Raw genomic sequence first — 19,859 nt, forward strand, 5'->3', positions numbered from 1 at the left:
TCCTACAGTAGTGCGGCTATGTGGTCTAGTCATGACGTAACTATAGGTAGTACTCTAGTCGACCATGGGTCTCGTGCATTATAATGGTCTAGTGGTATGACACCCGCTTTGGGATCGGAAAGTCCTGGGTTCGAGCCTCGCGCTCGGTGCATAGTTGAGTCTTTGGACAAGGCTCTTTACTCACATTCTCTCACCGTACTCAGGTGTAAAATGAGTACCTGGCCGTTAACAGCGTTGTCTTTGTCTGAAAAATTGTAATATCGCCTAACAGGCGGCATGTCCCGTCCTACATATTAAATATTGCTGTTGACCGGGGACCCCTTTACAAAGCGCTTTGATCACATTTAGTGGATATTGTAAAGCTCAATTTTTTAAAGTAAAACATTAGCTTTGAATATGGAATGTTTCAATTTTAGATGCCTGTGTATTCTTTGTTAGTTCCCATCATCATCATCATCATCATCATCATCATCATCATCATCATCATCATCATCATCATCATCATCATCATCATCAGGGGCAGCGGTACGGTCTTTGGTTGGCACCCGAAAGGTACCGAGTTCGATCACCCGCCGCTGAGTGGTCTTGAGCAAGTCACCTTGCCCTAACTAAATTTGAGGCGCTGCACTGCGGCTATCGCTTGGGTTATTCCAGTCTTCCCTTAGAATAGACCCGAAAGACGAATCTCCCCTATGGGATGAATAAAGGGAATTATGTTTAATTTATTTATCATCACCATCATATCAGCGGGATCATCATCATCACCACCACCACCACCACCACCACCACCACCACCACCACCCTAATAATAATGGATAAAATAAATATCAACACATTTCAATGTAATAATCTATCTAAAATCAATCAGTGCTCCTAAAAGACCCTTTGATTTCTTTGTCTAATTCGTTCCATACTTTTGGAGTCCCGACAAAGAAAGATTTTCAGCTAACTATAGTTTATATATGGGAATATTAATCAGTCGTTTATATTGGAATCGGAGTTGTCTAGCAGGTGTATTAGTTCAAAGCGCATTTCCAAGGATTTACCATGCTCAATGAACTTCACAATATTTAATTTAATTTATTCCTCCGGCACGCCATATCGACCATACATCCATTTCGTACAGTAGGTACCGATCGCTGTTTGGAGTCTTTTTGTATTAAAGCTCTTTACAATACCCGTCATTGCTTATAAGATAAGAATACATTCACACCTGAGTCAAGTGCCTGACACACGGACTTAACGTCTGGATCACAATTTTAACAATCACTGTCACTCATCCGGCCATTGACAAGGCTTGATTTTGTGACAAGAGACACCGTACCACTGAGCGACCGAACAAATAATCACCATCTGCGCCATTGTCATCATCATCATCATCATCATCATTATCATCATCCTCATCACAGCCGTAACAGCCAGCAAAACCACAATCATCATCTTCGGGTCCGGTCTATCCGTGTGGGGGTGGGGGTGGAACCTGCTAAAGTATTTCATTTTTTAAACAGAAACACGATAATCATCATCATCATCATCATCGTCATCCATTGTCGTCGGCATCGTTATCATCTTGTCCGGGCAATCCGTGTGTGTCTGGGTGTGGAACCTGCTAAATATTATTATTATCTACCTACCTAATAAAAACACACCATTCTTGTTCATTTATTTTTCAAATAATTAAATGAAAGGCACGACCTTTCCCGCACACACAAGAGGCGATGACGACCAGTGACAAATTATGGGAGGTGGGGGCGGCCAACAACTTTTGGCGCGACATAAATATGAAATGTTAAGGTGACAGCGTGATGATGGTGGTGGGAGGGGGGGGGGGTCTCAACCCTTCACTATCAACAACTGTTTGATGGCGTGTGTGTGTGTGTGTGTGTGTGTGTGTGTGTGTGTGTGTGTGTGTGATGCGACGAACGATCATAATCAAGGCTGCCAGACAGCCAGATTTCTTCTTGCCCAAGTAGTCAAATAGACCCCAAATAGTAGTGTTGGGTTATTTGATCGCTTTCACTCGATCGACGACCGAGCGCCAAGCCACGAGTCAGTGCTCGATCTCAATGCCGGAAGAGCGAGTTAGTAAAACGATCACTCGATCGTAAAACGATCAGGCGGGTTGTGAGCTTGAGACGATCTTGACACGTGAGACGAGCTTGAGACGATCAGGATTCGAGCGAGCGGAGGGGTAACGAGTGTTTCGAATCATTTCAAATTCAAACGATCACAGTTTGCCATCCGATACCAATCGCCAATGTTTGCACACGGTAGTCTGTGGTTCTTCCACAGCCCTCACTCCTTGTCAGATGTTAGTGTGTCTGGGTGGCAGTGGCAGGGAAATTCGTATAGGTGTATCACGCGTGTGTGACAAGACTTCATTAAACCTACTAAAGTTTGACTATCACACACACACACACACACACACATACACACACACACACACACACACACACACACTAAGGCTATTTCTATGACACACACGCATCCCTCTATCAATGAACACTCCTACAGTAGTGCGGCTATGTGGTCTAGTCATGACGTAACTATAGGTAGTACTCTAGTCGACCATGGGTCTCGTGCATTATAATGGTCTAGTGGTATGACACCCGCTTTGGGATCGGAAAGTCCTGGGTTCGAGCCTCGCGCTCGGTGCATAGTTGAGTCTTTGGACAAGGCTCTTTACTCACATTCTCTCACCGTACTCAGGTGTAAAATGAGTACCTGGCCGTTAACAGCGTTGTCTTTGTCTGAAAAATTGTAATATCGCCTAACAGGCGGCATGTCCCGTCCTACATATTAAATATTGCTGTTGACCGGGGACCCCTTTACAAAGCGCTTTGATCACATTTAGTGGATATTGTAAAGCTCAATTTTTTAAAGTAAAACATTAGCTTTGAATATGGAATGTTTCAATTTTAGATGCCTGTGTATTCTTTGTTAGTTCCCATCATCATCATCATCATCATCATCATCATCATCATCATCATCATCATCATCATCATCATCATCATCAGGGGCAGCGGTACGGTCTTTGGTTGGCACCCGAAAGGTACCGAGTTCGATCACCCGCCGCTGAGTGGTCTTGAGCAAGTCACCTTGCCCTAACTAAATTTGAGGCGCTGCACTGCGGCTATCGCTTGGGTTATTCCAGTCTTCCCTTAGAATAGACCCGAAAGACGAATCTCCCCTATGGGATGAATAAAGGGAATTATGTTTAATTTATTTATCATCACCATCATATCAGCGGGATCATCATCATCACCACCACCACCACCACCACCACCACCACCACCACCCTAATAATAATGGATAAAATAAATATCAACACATTTCAATGTAATAATCTATCTAAAATCAATCAGTGCTCCTAAAAGACCCTTTGATTTCTTTGTCTAATTCGTTCCATACTTTTGGAGTCCCGACAAAGAAAGATTTTCAGCTAACTATAGTTTATATATGGGAATATTAATCAGTCGTTTATATTGGAATCGGAGTTGTCTAGCAGGTGTATTAGTTCAAAGCGCATTTCCAAGGATTTACCATGCTCAATGAACTTCACAATATTTAATTTAATTTATTCCTCCGGCACGCCATATCGACCATACATCCATTTCGTACAGTAGGTACCGATCGCTGTTTGGAGTCTTTTTGTATTAAAGCTCTTTACAATACCCGTCATTGCTTATAAGATAAGAATACATTCACACCTGAGTCAAGTGCCTGACACACGGACTTAACGTCTGGATCACAATTTTTAACAATCACTGTCACTCATCCGGCCATTGACAAGGCTTGATTTTGTGACAAGAGACACCGTACCACTGAGCGACCGAACAAATAATCACCATCTGCGCCATCGTCATCATCATCATCATCATCATTATCATCATCCTCATCACAGCCGTAACAGCCAGCAAAACCACAATCATCATCTTCGGGTCCGGTCTATCCGTGTGGGGGTGGGGGTGGAACCTGCTAAAGTATTTCATTTTTTAAACAGAAACACGATAATCATCATCATCATCATCATCGTCATCCATTGTCGTCGGCATCGTTATCATCTTGTCCGGGCAATCCGTGTGTGTCTGGGTGTGGAACCTGCTAAATATTATTATTATCTACCTACCTAATAAAAACACACCATTCTTGTTCATTTATTTTTCAAATAATTAAATGAAAGGCACGACCTTTCCCGCACACACAAGAGGCGATGACGACCAGTGACAAATTATGGGAGGTGGGGGCGGCCGACAACTTTTGGCGCGACATAAATATGAAATGTTAAGGTGACAGCGGGATGATGGTGGTGGGAGGGGGGGGGGGTCTCAACCCTTCACTATCAACAACTGTTTGATGGCGTGTGTGTGTGTGTGTGTGTGTGTGTGTGTGTGTGTGTGTGTGTGATGCGACGAACGATCATAATCAAGGCTGCCAGACAGCCAGATTTCTTCTTGCCCAAGTAGTCAAATAGACCCCAAATAGCCAAACACCACAAGCATTCTGACTCCCTTGAAAAACTCATTTGTTTTGATTAACAAAACAATCGACTACAGTTGGATAAACTTATCTTTTCATTTTTTTTTAAATAAAAGATTTTTTTAAAAATGAATAATAATAGAAAAGCGTTTCTTAGTAACCAATTTTGAACTTGGCCATCTGGCAGTCCCCATCATAACCAGCTGCAGTCAAGCCAGCCACAGACATAAGAGAGGGAGGGGTATGTGAAGTTTCCTGTGGCAAACGAGTTACTCGTGTTTTTTTTTTTCAAACGAATCACTGCTCGATGACGTCACTGACTCGAAACCCGCTCGAAACCGACTCGATTTTAGAGGACTCGATCGAAAACCCGCTCGATTTGATCGTTTCAAACTCGACCCAGCACTACACTATCTCTACACAATGTGAATATACACACAATAAATTATAAATCCACTGAATGTCGCACACGACACAAACACACCCACAAAAACGATAGATACACTGTGTCATACGTACCGCTTATTCACCCCCACAGCTGCCCACAACTAATCTTCGTGACAGAGCTGCATGCATGAGAAGAAGAAGAAAAAGAAGGGGAAAAAAAGCCCTATGATTTTATGTACCTGGTTCCAGTTCCAGACGAACTCTCCCTCACTCAATAGGCCGTTCCGTGCCTTGTCTCCTGCGTGATTTTCGTCACGACAGTCTCGGACTAGCAAATAAAGAGAGAGAGAGAGAGAGAGAGAGAGAGAGAGAGAGAGAGAGAGAGAGAGAGAGAGAGAGAGAGAGAGAATGATGAAAAAAGCATTGTGTCTTTGATGATGATGATGATGATGACGATGATGATGATGATGATGATGATGATGATGATGATGATGATGACGACGACGATTCATTTTTTAAACAGCATCAAATAATTGATCGACGCCAACTGCATTCCATCCTGATTCAGAGGAACCGCGAACAAACGTCCATCATAAGTAAGAAGAATCAATTTGTGTTCTGTGTCCACCAAGGAATTTATATGGTGTCCACTGACAAAAATTAACACGACTGTGACGTAAAGAAGTACCCGATGGGCTGACGGCGCGTCAGGATTGCAATTTAGCGTTTTTAATGCCAAAATTTTTTTTTTAAATCTGCGTTAAATTTTTTCCTTTTATTTCTGGTATTTCTTTCTTTCTTTCTTTCTTTCTTTCTTTCTTTCTTTCTTTCCTTCTTTCTTTCTTTATTTCTTTTTTTTTTCTTTTTTTTAAATTTTATTTTTTAAATATTTTTAGATGTTTTTTACAGCCGTTTAATATGTAAAATTCAGATAATTTAACTAAGTTCAACTTACAGCGAATTAGATGCTAGATGTTATTGGTTCTTACATTTATCGGACCACACAGGGGGTTGTCTCATTATTATTTTAATTTATTGTATTTTATTTTGTTCTTGTCATTGTTGTCTTTTGTATTGACTTCGAAGTTTTAAAACTGGCGAAAGTAATCGGGTACTGGATTTTTAATCTCACCGAAACGGGTTTTACGATAAACACAGAGCATGTCAATATTGGTAAAGAAATAGAATACAAGACTGACAGTACATCTGCTGAATAATAATAAAAATAATAACAATAATAATAATAATAATAATAATAATAATAATAATAATAATAATATAATAATAATAATAATAATAATATTAATATTAATGATAATAATAATAATAATAATAATAATAATAATAATAATAATAATAATAATAATAATAATAATAATAATAATAATAATAATAATAATAATAATAATAATAATAATAATATAATAATAATAATAATAATAATACTTTATTGCATCCAATAAAGTATTTTTTTTTTTTGGTACAGACGTGTTGTAATTTATATAGTAGGATAAGTAGATAATGGAAATATGATGTATTAAGGAGCGGTTTCACAGCCAGAGCCACGCTCTATATAATATGAATAATTTCAACACTGTAAAATAGTTAAAGTTGTTACTCTAAATTGAAAACTGAAAAGATTGCAAAACAAATAAATTAATATATTAATATTTACATTATTTTAAAGTAAAAAAGCGAAAATTATTTTCAGGTCTATCTAAGCTTTAACTATAGAGTAGTAAAGTTAGGTGCCCCAAACGTAAACAAATGTCGAGAAGCACGTGGCAAACCACATGTTCCTGTCTTGACAGCTCACGTTCCAATGTAAATAATAGAAAAAAATAACCTTTAAAATTTGGCTGTTAGGTGGCAAAAGAAACACATATTCATAAATACTCGATCATGCATCAAATAATGTCTAGATATGGATATTTTATGGAACAAAAGGTAAAATTTTCTAAAATTTATCAAAAGTTACAGTCTATCTATTTTTAGACCAGAGCAAATTATTGCGCTGGTGTGAACAAAACGAGAATTATTCGGAGCCTGATTTTCATAATAATTTAGCCTTATATTATTATTTCTGCAACTGTTAGATTTTATGTAAACATATTTTCAATACTGAAAGTGTATTGCCTACAACTCAAACTACAAAATTGGGAGACCTATATTGTGCGTAAATTATTCCGGTCCCTAACGGAAATCACTAGCAACTTGTTATTGTTTACGTTTGGGGCACCTAACTTTACTGCTCTATTGTTGATTGTTGACAAAAATCGATGAATTTACAACGAAAGGTCGGGTTTAACATGTCATCGGTCTTCTAGTGAAAAGTGAGGAATATCTAAAATGAATTTAAAGGAAAGTTTTTGAAAAGATACGGAACATTAGAAAATATTTTTTTTTCATTTAATCACAGACTAAGAAGCCATATTTCCTATGTCCGATTACGATTCATCTGTCATTACCCCAAGTGAAAAGACACCGCAAGTCGCACTGATGCATTCCAATTTCTAAAAGAACTTTGGACAGTTCAACATACACAGGAAATCAGACACTGGATGATGTTGGTTCTAATAGCTTAACAATTATTTGTTTCAAACACGTTGAAAGCTAAAAAAAATAATTAAAAATTAAAAGGAAACATGAGCAATATATTTTCTCTTTTGTGTTCGTCTGCTTTACTCCGAGTTTACTTTAGCATAATTGTTAAAAATTATTACGATGCGTCCTTGTTATCTTTATTTAAAAAAGAGAACAATAACCAAATCCAAAACATCGCATTCAATTTTTAAAAAAAAATATTTTACAGAAAAAAAACGCGCTAAAATTTACTTATCAATTGAGGAATTAAAAACACAATAAAATGGATTTTTAAATAGATATTTCACCTCTAAACTGTCAAGATGAGAATGTACTCCATGACTGCTATGTGATGCATTTCTACTTTTACAATGTTATGAGATTCAACGTGAAATTGATACCTTAAAACAAGAGGTAGTTTGCATTTTTAAAAAAAATCTAGACCCTTCAGCGTTTCTACTGTCTACGATTTAATTGACACTTTACAGCCAAAAACATCTGGCAACCCATGTGTCGTAGCGCAAGGAGTTCCTGTTCCAGTTGACTACATTCCGATCGATCAGTTTTACAGCTGTTTGGTATTGTAACTATTCCTTGTGATCTCGACGAATGTCACTTCGATTGTTATTCTCTTATTCTTTTTAAATAATTTGATACTACTGTCATGTCTTAGTTTTCTTTTTTGTTTTTTTTGTTTGTTGGTTTGTTTGGTTTTTTTTTTTTATTTTGTAGTATACTCTTGAATTGATAAACGCGAAGTTACCATTGCTTGCTACCCTTTGGATAGAACGAAAGGCAATTGAAAAGGAACTATTCGCTAAATCTCAAAGGCATAACAGACTACACAATCACTGTTGTGATGGTAAACGGTAAAAAAAAAAAGTAAATCTTTAAACAGAAGAAAAGAAGAAAAAAGCTTAGATATTTCTCTCATATATTGACATTGACCTATCTCAAAATATTTTCACTTTGGTCCAAGTTGAGATACCGTAGCGATGATATCTTTTTTTTTTTTTTCAATTTTCAATTCTAGTGCGGCTATGTGGTCAGTATAACACTCGCCTTCGGATCGGAAGGTCTTGGGTTTGAGTCCAGAGCGACGGAAAAGGCTCGTTGGGAAGGAGGAGGAGGAGGAGGAGGGTTGGGAGAAGGAGAAGGATCTGAAGCACCATCGGCAGAAGCAGCATCGGCAGCAGCAACAGCAGAAGAAGAAGAAGAAGAAGAAGAAGAAGAAGAAGAAGAAGAAGAAGAAGAAGAAGAAGAAGAGCAACAACAACAACAACAACAACAACAACAACAACAACAACAACAACAACAAAAACAACAACAAAAACAGCAACATCGTAGACGATGATGCATTCATTATTATTTTTTTTTGTCAGCCCCCGGTCAGTTCAGCAGTATTTACGTATAATGTTACGTTAGTATTGATTCCCTTAGATTGAGTTGCAACACTTTACATCGATTTTTTTTCAGCTCCAAATCTCTAATGGTTTTCACCGATTTCACATTGAAATCTATCATGTCAACACAACAAGATAAAGTAGTGCACAACATTACTTTGACAAAAGAACTTTTTTTAACCCTCTCCATACCAACTAAGGGAAAATCGTTGTTGTCATATTTATAAAAACTTCAATACTATTTTGTAAAGCTGGTTCCCTTAACAAAATCATCATTAGCATCTATTTTCTAAAAAAAGAAACTTGAGCTTTTATATAGAGCAATATCCACTAAACGTGCCCAAAGCACTTTACAAATATATTTAACATAAAATTTGAAATAAATAAAATTATGAGTATAATTCCCTTTATCCATCTCATTGGTAAAATTTGTCTTAAGAGTCTATTCGAAGAGAAGACTTAAATGGCCCAGGCGTCAGCCAAGATGCAGCGCCGCAAACTGAGCAGGACCAGTTGACTTGTCCAAGGCCACACAGCGCAGCAGCGTGTATTCGAACTCGGTATCTTTCGGGTATGAAACAAAGACCGTACCGCTGAACATAAACCTAATTCAATTTTAGCATTAATATCACTCCGACCAGCACCGTTTTGAGAAGGTGGGTCACAGGTTTTAATTATTAATATTACCTACCCCTTTTCCCGCCCATCTGCCCAAAATTCTCCAAATAAAGATATAACCAACCTAAGATTTTTAAGTGGTCTATAATGCCATTTATAGGTAGTGTCGTTTTAATTCTGTGATATATTTTTTTAAAATTTCTTTTTAATCTGGCCATTTTAAAAATATTTTTTTTATCAATGTAATGGCAGTGTAGCCGCCAAAGGCACACATGATCGATATTTTTAATTGGACTTTGAGAAATCGATACCAGTCTAAAAATAAAGAAAGTGTGAGTATGGTTAGATTTATGGCATATCTAATTCTTTCCTTAAAATAAAATCTTTCTTTTTCTGTCTTTTTTTTTTTTTTACTTTAGCTCCGCTTTCAATTTTACTTTTAAGGGTTTAACTGCGCTTGTAACTTAGTGAGGTCATATTGACACCCAAGAGAATATTACAGTTGATGCTCTTTATTTCTATTTTTAGCCAGCCATTTAAATGATTAGTTGTCAGTAAATTAAAATACATCAATCAGGCTCTATAAAAGGATCGAAATTGACGTCACTCAGCCCTTTGTTTGTTATTGTTTTTATCCAGCCATTTTTACGACTATCTAGTTTTCACTAAATTCTATCAATCAATATAAACGATAGGTTACACATAGTCTTGTGTGTTGGTACGCTACAGCCGGCTGGCGGATATTATGAGTATTCTGACTAAACGGACAGCATCAATAAACGTTCAAGGTTACACAGTTTGTCTGTTGGTACGTTATAGCCGGCTGGCGGGTGTTGTGAGTATTTTGTTTTGTGTTGGTACTTTATATCCAACTGGCGGATGTTGTGAGTATTTTATATAAACGCATATCATCAATAGTGTGTTTGAGAGAATCAATAATAATGATGCGTGAAGAATGCTAGAAAGGCACAAGGCAAACCAAGGAAGTCCTGGATAGGAATAAATGTGAAGGCAACAACTGGCAAGAAGATAATCGACTGCTCGGTAATGGACCTTGAGCGTGAAGAATGGTAGAAAGGCACAAGGCAAACCAAGGAAGTCCTGGATAGGAATAAATGTGGAGGCAACAACTGGCAAGAAATAATCGACTGCTCGGTAATGGACCTTGAGCGTGAAGAATGGTAGAAAGGCACAAGGCAAACCAAGGAAGTCCTGGATAGGAATAAATGTGGAGGCAACAACTGGCAAGAAGATAATCGACTGCTCGGTAATGGACCTTGAGCGTGAAGAATGGTAGAAAGGCACAAGGCAAACCAAGAAAGTCCTGGATAGGAATAAATGTGGAGGCAACAACTGGCAAGAAGATAATCCACTGCTCGGTAATGGACCTTGAGCGTGAAGAATGGTAGAAAGGCACAAGGCAAACCAAGTAAGTCCTGGATAGGAATAAATGTGGAGTCAACAACTGGCAAGAAGATAATCGACTGCTCGGTAATGGACCTTGAGCGTGAAGAATGGTAGAAAGGCACAAGGCAAACCAAGGAAGTCCTGGATAGGAATAAATGTGGAGGCAACAACTGGCAAGAAGATAATCGACTGCTCGGTAATGGACCTTGAGCGTGAAGAATGGTAGAAAGGCACAAGGCAAACCAAGGAAGTCCTGGATAGGAATAAATGTGGAGGCAACAACTGGCAAGAAGATAATCGACTGCTCGGTAATGGACCTTGAGCGTGAAGAATGGTAGAAAGGCACAAGGCAAACCAAGGAAGTCCTGGATAGGAATAAATGTGGAGGCAACAACTGGCAAGAAGATAATCGACTGCTAGGTAATGGACCTTGAGCGTGAAGAATGGTAGAAAGGCACAAGGCAAACCAAGGAAGTCCTGGATAGGAATAAATGTGGAGGCAACAACTGGCAAGAAGATAATCGACTGCTCGGTAATGGACCTTGAGCGTGAAGAATGATAGAAAGGCACAAGGCAAACCAAGGAAGTCCTGGATAGGAATAAATGTGGAGGCAACAACTGGCAAGAAGATAATCGACTGCTCGGTAATGGACCTTGAGCGTCAAGAAATGTTTTCCATGACATTCAACCTCTGTAGGGAGAAGGAATTCCGGTAAGGTAAGGTAATGGCTCTTGAGCTTGAAAAATGGCGTTCCATGACATTCAACTTTCAACCCCTGTAGGGTGAAGGAACTCCGGTAAGGTAAGGTGACCCAGTGTGTCAAGCTGGTATTATGTCAGAGTGAGGCGGGTGCCATAAAAGCGAATTTAATATAAAGTTGAAATAGAAATTTTGAAATAATGGAATTTGGGTTTTATGTACTTAACAAGCACCATAGCCCTTTATGAACTTTATGGTTATTTAACTTATTTTAAATAAATAGAATGATTAATATAATTCCTTTTAATCATCCCAAAGGGAAATTTGTTTTTAGGGTCTATTGGAAGGGAAAACTGGAATGACCTAGGCGTCAGCCCCAGTGCAGCGCCGCAAACTAAGCCAGGGCGAGGTGACTTGTTCAAGGCCACACATCATGTTCATTGAACGGGCACTGTTTAATGAAAGAAAAGCTATGCGTGTTTGTAATATATTGAGCTTTTTTGAGCATTTATATAGTGCAATATCCACTAAACGCTTTACAAAGGTTCCCTGACGAACAGCAACACGTAACATAAAGAACGAGACATGACGCCTGTTAGGCGATAATATATTTTTTTTCCAACAGAGACAACGCTGTTAACGGCCAGGTACTCATTTTACACCTGAGTGCGTTGAGAGAATGTGAGTAAAGGTCTCAACTATGCCCCGAGCGAGGCTCGAACCCAGGAACTTCCGATCCGAAAGCGAGTATCATGCCACAAGACCACATAGCCGCACCATGTGACTCTTTTGAAGCATTCTATCTTCAATTTCGTGATTACTTTTCATTGATTCTCTCAAACACACTATTGATGCTATGCGTTTATATAAAATACTCACAACATCCGCCAGTTGGTTATAACGTACAAACACAAAACAAAATACTCACAACACTCGCCAGCCGGCTATAATGTACCAACACACAAAACTGTGTAACCTTGAACGTTTATTGATGCTGTCCGTTTAGCCAGAATACTCATAATATCCGCCAGCCGGCTGTAGCGTACCAACACACAAGACTATGTGTAACCTAACGTTTATAGTATGATTGATAGAATTTAGTGAAATCTAGATAGTCGTAAAAATGGCTGGATAAAAACAATAACAAACAAAGGGATAAGTGACGTCAATGTCGATCCTTTTATAGAGTCTGATTGATGTATTTTCATTTACTGACAACTAATCATTAAAATGGCTGGCTAAAAATAGAAATAAAGAGCATCAACTGTAATATTCTCTTGGTGGTGTCAATACGACCTCACTAAGTTACAAGCGTGTTAAACCCTTAAAAGTAAAATTGAAAGCGGAGCAAAGCAAAAAAAAAAAAAAAAAAAAATTATTTTAAGGAAAGAATTAGATATGCCATAAATCTAACCATAGCCTCATGTTCTTTATTTTTTAGACTGGTATCAATTCCTCAAAGTTCAATTAACAATATCGATTACGTGTGCCTTTGGCGGCTAAACTACCATACATTGAAAAAACACTTTTTATTTTTAAAATGGCCAGATTAAAAAAAAAATATATATCACAGAATTAAAACGACGCTTCCTTTAAACGGCATTATTGACCACTTAAAAAATATTAGGTTGGCTATTTTTTTTTTTTTTTGGGACAATTTTGGGCAGGTGGATGGGGGAAAGGTGTAATGTAAATAATTCAAACCTGTGACCCACCTTTTTTAAACGGTATTAGGTCGGAGTGATATTAATGCTAAAAATTGAATTATTGAGTTGATCAACTCAAAATTTATGATTCAAGTATTGAAAAAAATAATTGAACTCAATTTCTATTGTCTTAATAAATACACTTTTCGACTTTGTTAGAGAACTTCGCGGAGCTTTTGAGAAGGGCACGGAGAGATATTTTCTACATTTAATATCTGCGGCTATGTGGTCTAGTGGTATGACACTCGCTTTCGGATCGGACGGTCCTGGGTTCGAGCCTCGCGCTCGGCGAATAGTTGAGTCCTTGGAAAAGGCTCTTTACTCACATTCTCTCACCGTACTCAGGTGTAAAATGAGTACCTGGCCGTTAACAGCGTTGTCTTTGTCCGAAAAATTGTAATATCGCCTAACAGGCGTCATGTCCCGTCCTACATGTTAAATGTTGCTGTTGACCAGAGACCTCTTGTACAGCGCTTTGAGCACATTTAGTGGATATTGCGCTATATAAAGCTCATTAAAAAAAAATTCTCTCACTTTTCGAAGAATTCTATCCAAATATTAAGAACGGAAAATTGTTCATATCAATTTAAGACATTGATTGTATTCAAAATAATGAGAGGTATCGCTAACTGTTATCGATTCAATGCAAGTACTCCCACCAACATTGTCATACTCGCTTACCTGAAGGTTGACACACAACCCACGTGCTAAAAAAAAAGATGGCGTCTGTTTTCGATGGGATTTGACGAAAACAAATTTGATTTTTCGATAACATCATCACGATTGTCTAATCAACCTCATAAAACATGCAAAACCATCTTCGTGTCTTTTGTAAACAACATGCAAAAAATAGTGATAACTGGTCCATTTGTTTCGTGTTACAAAAAATCAAATTTGTCAGTTACATAATATATAATATGATAAATGTTATGAGCGAGATAATTTTTACGGACACGACCGGAAATAGACACGTATCGTCTGCTTTTTAAACGCTATTGGAACCATAGCTGTCTACTTGAGATTTTAACAAAATCGTAGATTGCAAGGGGGGGGGGGGGGGGGGGGGGGAGAGAGAAAAATTCACTTTAATTAGCTTTACACATAGACAATTTCCTCTCAGCATGGTCCAAAACTGCTCCAAATGCCTAAATATGGGTTCTAAAGGGCGAAACTTTCCTTTTCAACAAAATGTATTGAGTCAAAGAGACCTGTACTGTGCAGCTCTGTAGCTGGAGCCAAAAATTCGTATTTCTACGAATGTTTCGTAGTACTACGCAATTCTGATTACAACTACAAGAAGTTTCCTCGTCTCTATATTTCAGTCTCGCTTAATCATGACAAAATTTTTAAAAATACGTGCTGACGATATAATATTGTCAACACTTGGTAATCGAGTTCCAGGACTAGGACATTCACGAAATCGATTGGAAATTGATCACACGCTTGACTTGAAAGCGTCAGGAAACCAGTCATGCGACGACCAACTCACGACTATGTGAATGACGTCATATTATTTTGAGCCGTGCCGAGGCGATCAACAAAACGTGATACTGTCACGCATTGTCTGAAAACGGTATTATGTCCGGGGGCTGGACAAGGTGTCAAAAAAAAAAGTTTGTTATTATTCAAGTATAAATTATGGCAAGAAATATGACTTTTTTTTAACACTTAAAAAACTATCTGGATATGTCTATTATGTGAAGTGCTCTTGAAAAAGACGTATTTTTTTCAATGGCTAGATAATTCGATTCGCCCTTCATATTATTAAAATCAAAAGCTCTCAAACCTGGGAGTTCATAGAGGACTTCATTGAAGACTTCGTCCCAGGTTTGAAAGATTTTGACAAGACGTGGGTTGTTTTAATCGATCGATATTTGTTGAAGGAAGAGTTTTCTGGCCAAAATATTTGAAAAAGTTTTCTTTTTGTTTGTGTTTGTTTTGTTTCGTTTTGGTTTTTTTTGTTTTGTTTTTTTTTTTTTGTTTTGTTTTTTCCTGACTACGTACAAACTATCAGGTTAGTCTAAAGTCATGTTACATGGAGCCAACTTAATGAGATTACTACGGAGAGACGACCCTGTGCGGTCCAGCACGAAACAATTAATTATCAGCACCCAAGCCAAGTCTTCAGAACTGTAACTACTACTACCTACTATCCGTAATATTAGGTCGCTGGCAGTGTAAAAAAAAAAGTCAAAGATAAAGAAACAGTCCGTTTGTTGCATTGGTCAGCTTTAACTTGTTATACATCTTATTATACATTTGGCAAATTGGATTTATTGTAACACTTCACTAATGGCTAACCCACAACGGAGATTGACTCCGACGACCCGGCGCTGCCGTCTTCCGGTTAAAGACGTCGAGCACAGACAAAACACTAAGAATAAGAGAAGAGCCGCTAGACCTACCCATACTAAGCACCCATCCTCTGCCGTTTTATTTTTTTCGAGTTTGGTATTGGTAGATCTAGCCGCTCTTCTCTTTATTCTTAGAACTTGGTCCGTGCCCGACGTCTTTATCCGGAAGATGGCAGAGGATGGCAGTGCCGGGTCGTCGGAGTCAGTCTCCGGTGTGGGTTTGCCCTAAGGCTCAGAAACCACTGGATCAATCGTCATCAAACATTGCGTAATGTTTACAATTGACTTACAGATGGCTTTACGTGTATTTTGAGATTGTTGAGACATTGTGATCGTCTTTTCGAAAAATCTAATTTGTTTCTTCAATTTATCTCATCGAAAACACCACGTGGGTTGATTGTCAAAATGTCCGGTTAGCGAGTATGACAATGAGTTGGGGAGTGTACTTGTCTTGCATTGAATTGATACCAGGTAGAGGTTCCTCTCATTATTTTGAACACAATTTCTTAAAATTCATATAAACCATTTTCTCAATCAATGAGATGAGCGAAGTATATAAGATATTAAATGCAGATAGTCTCTCCAGAGCCCAAGTAAAAAACTCTACGAAGTTCTCTTACTAAATAAAGGAAAGTATTGTCTATTAAGACAATGTAAATTGTGCGTATGATTGTGTGTGTGTGTGTGTGTGTGTGTGTGTATGCGAGGGAGGGGGGTAATGAATGTTTCGGCTGGCATGCATGTACTTAACTGAAGATAGCTATGATATGGACTGATTATTCTGTCGTTTGACATGCAAAAGTATCGTGTTATAATAATAATAGTAATAATAGTACATACTATTACGTTGTCTGACATTATTTGGTATGAGATAACACGATAATACACAGATAATACTACTTGTATATGAAAATTCAATCAATAACCCAAGAAAACAGTACTACAGTTGGCGTTACGTGTCTCCCGTGATGAAAATAAATTAATGATTTTATATATAAGATAAAGGACATTTAAGGAATAAAAATGTTTATAGAAAAAGTACAAAAGAAACAACCCCTCCAAAAAAACAACCCTAACAAACAAAAACTAACGAGAGAAAAAAAAAAAACAAAAACAAGACCAACAACAAAATAAATAAATAAATAGTTGAATAACAAACAAATGAGAACAAAGAAGATAACGAAACAAAACAAAAAAAAAAAAAAAAACCAAACCAAAAAACGAAAACCTAAAAATACACATAGATACAAAAAAAAAAAACAAAAAAAAAAACAACAACAACAAAAAACAAACAAACAAAAACCCAAGACAGAGGATGTTACAATTCCTACATCGTGTTGAATTATTGGTAGTTAATCTCTCTCTCTCTCTCTCTCTCTCTCTCTCTCTCACTCTCTCTCTCCCTCTCTTTCTCTGAGTCAAAAGGCTCTCCCTCCCCCCCCCCCCCCCCCCTCTCTCTCTTTTAATATTCGTGATACAAAGCATAATAATATAAAATATATCTATCAGATTTAAGTAAGAACAAATCAAATAATGGCAGTAAAATGCAAGAAAGTATGCATGCATTCAATCGTGTTCTCATCCCTGAATACGACCCATTGATTTCTATTGATTCCTTTACAATGAACGGGGCAGTAACTATCTAATCAAATATTGATTGATCTGACGTTTCATCGATTTTCGTGGAAGAAGTTAGGATAAAAATAGCTTCATATTTTCGATTTTCATTCTTTCAGGAGGAGATAAAAAGAAATGTATCGTATTCCGAAGGAACCCTTCCCCTCACCCCCCTTCCAAAAAAAAAAAAAAAAAAAGAAAAGAAAAACAAACAAACCCCGCCCTGTCGAGAGCGTAAAATTAACTTCCTCCTCCCGTTCGTCAAATTTATTACAGAATGAATTGAAATAATGATGTTGCTTACGATGGTTTTTGTACGAATGCACTTTTGGTAACTAGGATGAGAGATATCATTGTTGTATACTAATCACATCAAATTCAGTTGGAATGCAAAAATATACCCCCCCCCCCCCCACACCTTCTCTCTCTCTCTCTCTCTTACCTTATCCCGGACGTTGAAATTGGAAGTAAAAATAGTTTTAAATCGTAACCCTCTTTTTACCATTCATAAGAAAATCGTCACATTCGTTATGATGCATCACAAATTATAAAGAGAATATTTTGTTCTAGCCATAAAAATTAGACACTGGACAATTATATGTATAGAATGTACTTGTTCCTTTTCTGTTTGTTTAAAAAAATATATATTCATGTGTTGGGTGGGTGTGATGTATCAGGGAAAATCGCTGGTAGGGAGAGACTCGCCCATTTTCATCAGCTGATATTTCTTACTGAAACAGAACATGAAAAATTAAATAAAGTTGAACATTTATACACCAATTCTACAGTTTTCTACAGTCACCATGCTAAATACGCTTCCTAATATTTTATATATTCTCTCAGCAGACCTCAAGGAACCAAAGTTCTATTCAAATACTACAACTACAAGCCGCTTACTTGACATCCATATTGTACTAGTAATCTTACAAAAATAAACGTCAATGCCTAAACCAACATACCTACCTACTCATCGATACCAGAGTCGAGTAGGACGCTACGCTTCTATCAAGGACAAAACGTGCGGGACTGAGTTTTGTCACTTATCTGGTCACTGACTAGGCTCGAAATCGTTTGCTTTATTTTTTACAGGACACGACTCAGTACCTATGACCCACTGATATCTCCCCCCCCCCCCCCCACCCCCCTTCAGTATCGACTGGTTTCATTCACTCACGCAACACATTCCTGCCTACCACAAACGTATGTCTTCTTTTGTAATTCGTTGACTTATCTAGATAATTACTGTGTTATAAATTGTCTTATTATTTCCAGTGTTTAGGAAAAAGCTTTGATTTTTAATGAAACCAAAAAAAAAAAAAAAAAAAAAAAAAAAACCCAACAAAAAACAAATTAATAATGATATTAATAATAATAATAATAATAATAATAATAATAATAATAATAATAATAATAATAATAATAATAATAATAATAATAATAATAATAATAATAATGAAGATGATGATGCTAATGATAAATTTATAATGATGATGATGATAATAATAAAATTAATGATGATGGTGATGATAATAATAATAATAATAATAATAATAATAATAATAATAATAATAATAATAATAATAATAATAATAATAATCATTATTATTATTATAACCACGCTTCATAGGAAGATAATTACACTTAAGTTCAAACTACTACCCATCTCTAACTAGACTCTACACACAAGAAAGCAATAAATAGATAATTGTGAGCCTATGACTATTGCGACAGTTATTTGTGTACAGCGGGTTGCTAAGCAACCATCCAAACATCATAAAACGGTGGCGCCTTATTGAATTGTCAATCTCATTCGGCGGAGTGATAGTATTGTCGATCCAAACTGTGTACACATGTATCTCTGTAGTGAAATGCGGCACTATCTCGTAATCAAGCACAATAATATTACAATATCTTATACTTAAACAGGAAGTAGGGGACCCGATAGCCCAGTCATTGGTAGAGAACTCGTGTCACACACAAGGGGACCGAGATCGATCCTGGGTGAAGTCGAGATTTTTTTGTTCAGACATCCTGTCCACCAAGCAGTGAGTGGGTAGCTGGGTCTGTTAGATCTTGCTGAAAGTACTTTGCGATAGCAACAAGAAATGAAGTGAGTAGGAACGTGCCAGAATACAATAGAGAATAAAATAATTTCGCGGCGGCGAAGTGGGTTCGAACCCGCGACCTAACTGGTACGCCTGGCCGGGGAGAGCGTGACTCTACCGTATGAGCTATCCACGATCCCAACTTTGCGATAGATTAGCGTCATATCCAAAGGGTAGTGAGCATTTACCGTTGTCTGTTTCACTATACAACAAACCGGGATAAACTCCGGATCCGTGGGCCAAATAGCTCTGTATGACTTCTATTTTTCTTTGAAAAGATTGCCGCTTTTTGTGCATTCATTTATGATAAGAAAATATGTATAAAAGGACCTACTATTGTGTAGTGGGTTTTTTTTTTCTTCTAATTCAATCCGAACCTTGGAGGCGAAGTGGCTGAGTGGTTAAGGCATTGCACTGTGATCCGGATGACCCGGGTTCAAGCCCCGCTTCAGGCACTTTCGTTTTTTTTTCCTTGAGCCCCAATTTGCTCACTTGGACAA

General features: G+C 37.5%; 1 protein-coding gene across 2 annotated transcripts in view; it reads right to left on the bottom strand.

Annotated features, from left to right (window-relative positions):
* Window positions 1-5,024, bottom strand: part of LOC144979885 (choline transporter-like protein 2) — a 72,107-nt gene extending 67,083 nt beyond the window's left edge. Inside the window, exon 1 of one of the 2 annotated variants that reach the window (XM_078927129.1) lies at window positions 4,999-5,024. The gene's annotated coding sequence lies outside the window, so the exon portion shown is untranslated. The other variant, XM_078927126.1, reaches the window with a different exon arrangement.
* Window positions 5,025-19,859: the final 14,835 nt, after the last annotated feature.

This window comes from Berghia stephanieae, chromosome 9, assembly GCF_034508935.2.
Source record: "Berghia stephanieae isolate SIO BIC M18660-M18661 chromosome 9, UCSD_Bste_1.3, whole genome shotgun sequence".
NCBI lineage: Eukaryota > Metazoa > Mollusca > Gastropoda > Nudibranchia > Aeolidiidae > Berghia > Berghia stephanieae.